We start from the raw sequence: 2307 nt of genomic DNA, 5'->3' as shown, positions 1-2307 counted from the left end.
GCGTTTTAGTTGGTGTGGATAGAGATTTGTTTCCATCTTGTAACTCTGGATATCTCAATCCAGCGTACAGCAAAATAAACATCACCAGTCACAGACTGGTTACCTATATAGCCCTATCCAAGATCGACCCCCTCGATATCATTTATTCGTTAACGAACTTATTGTTAACTCACACCATTTCAATTATACAAAAGTTTTGAAATTAATTGAATCGATAAAAAAATAGTGCATAATTCTAATATAGAAACCTTTCCCTACTGTTACAAGTACCGCTATACCACCGTTAGAAAAAGCTGAAAACATACATACCCTCCCACAGGGGAGGGGGTGGGGGTGGGGGAAGGGCGACCAGCCGCTCTCCTGGGCAAACTCTGCTCCAAGCCTCCTCCAGCCTGAGCCTCAGGCGCTGCGATGAAGGCGAGAGGCGCAGCACAGGCAAAGGCGGAGGACCAGGAGCGTGGCTGAAAGGTGCCCGGAGCTGCGAGCTGTTTGGGGTCTCTGGGAAAGGAAGAGGGGAGGTGGACGGTGAGGCGGGCGGGCAACAGGCGGAAGGAAGTCGGGTCGGAGGTGGTCTGGGCGGTCCCCCTCCCCCAGGCCTCCCCACTCCTGCCACCTGGCTACGCGGACCTTGCAATAGAGGGCGAGGAGACCTGCCGGGGCTCCCCTCCCCTGGACAGTCGTTCGGTCCAGCCTGGGAAAGGAGGGGGCTGTCCCCTGAGCTCTGAGTCCAGCTCCGGCTGCAACACCCCAGCGATAGGCGGGGCCTGGCCTGGGCGGTGACTTGGGGTGTGGCTGTGGGCAGAGGCCTGGTCACAGCCGGAGGATGGATGGGTTCGTGCCCCTCTGGGGGGTGGGGGGCGGTTTACGCCTGTGTAAAGGCCCGGAGCTTCCCCGGCCGGAGCCGCCTCCCTCCTTAATGGCACTAATGGCCCCGCGGGAGAGCTAGGACCTCAGGCTTAGGGCTCCTCCCGGAGACGACACCAGGCCTCTCTTCCGAGCCCAAAATTGAGCAGCAGGACCAGGGTGACGGGGAAAAATGTGAACGAGACCCAGAGACGACGGGGAGAACCACGAGTACCAAAGAGGGAGGGGGCGCAGGAAGCCCACCGAGGACTCCGGGGCGGCCGTGCCCCGCCCATCCCGCTCGGGTCCGAACAGCGACCCACCCACCGCGGGAGGCGCGGAGCCCGGCCGTAGCCCAGAAGCGCAGCCGCGTGGCGCCACCTGCTGGCTCTGCGTGGGATCGCATGGCCCGAAGGGCTGCCCCAGGCTCCACCCCTCTGACTGCGACTGGGTCCAGCTCTGCGGAGTGGGGATTGGAGCGAGGTCGGCGCGCCGGGGCTGCTTGCAATACAGGGACTTAGGGGTGGCATATGAGTGTAGGCAGAGAAGCCAAGACTCTGCAGAGCCCCCCATGGGCTACTCTCCCTCACCGTACCTAGCACCAACCTCTCTGGCCTGGGATACCTCAGGTCACATGAAATCTGGCCTTTCACCAAGTGCTCCAGCACTTGTGGCCAAATATTTGCTGACCACTTGATGCCAAGCACTGTTGAGCACTGAGGAAACATCTCTGAGACCCATGGAAACGGGGATTTGTGTACGTGGCAAGGGGAGGCGAGGCCCAGGGCTAGGGAAGCCCCAAGGAGGGGCATTTAACCCAGCCTGGAGCCCAGGAGTCCTTCAGGGTGGACCATGGGGCTGTGTCTGGAACCTGCCCGATGTCTGCAGGCTGTGTGGGGAGGGGAGGGAGCGATGAGAGTGGGGGACAGGTCCAGCCCTGTGGCCCAGACCCAGAGATGGATTTCATCCCACCAGTGGTGGGGAACCCTTTTAATGTGTACTGGGTGTGACGAGGTCAGTAAACCCATGGTTTGAAAGACCAAGTTCAAGGAGGAGCAGGGGCAGGAGTGGGCTCAGAGAGGGAGAATGAGGACCTGAGAAGTCTGGATCCACCCCTTCTTCCAGTGCGGATCCTGAGGCAAAAGAACTGAGTGGAATCAGGGTAAATAAATTCAGGGTAAGACTTGAGAGAGTGGAGTTAAAATGAGCACCCACATTAGGGGGTCGCGTGCAGAGGATGCATCCAGGAGATGAGAAGGAATTGCCAGTGAGGAGAGATGAGGACTTCCAGAGGCCAAAGGAGCAGTGTGGGGGCTGGTTCCACATGGGCATCCCAAAGCCAGACAGACACGGGACCACCTCTCCTCCAGTCTTCGCTGGGTGTCCCAATGGGAGGCCTTGCAGAAGGACTCCACGGGCAAACAGCATAAGGACACAGTGCCAGGTGCTGTGAGGTCCAGGACA

The sequence above is a fragment of the Myotis lucifugus genome, unplaced genomic scaffold (assembly GCF_000147115.1).
Source record: "Myotis lucifugus unplaced genomic scaffold, Myoluc2.0 scaffold_332, whole genome shotgun sequence".
Classification (NCBI taxonomy): domain Eukaryota; kingdom Metazoa; phylum Chordata; class Mammalia; order Chiroptera; family Vespertilionidae; genus Myotis; species Myotis lucifugus.
Note: the sequence above shows the minus strand (reverse complement) of the source record.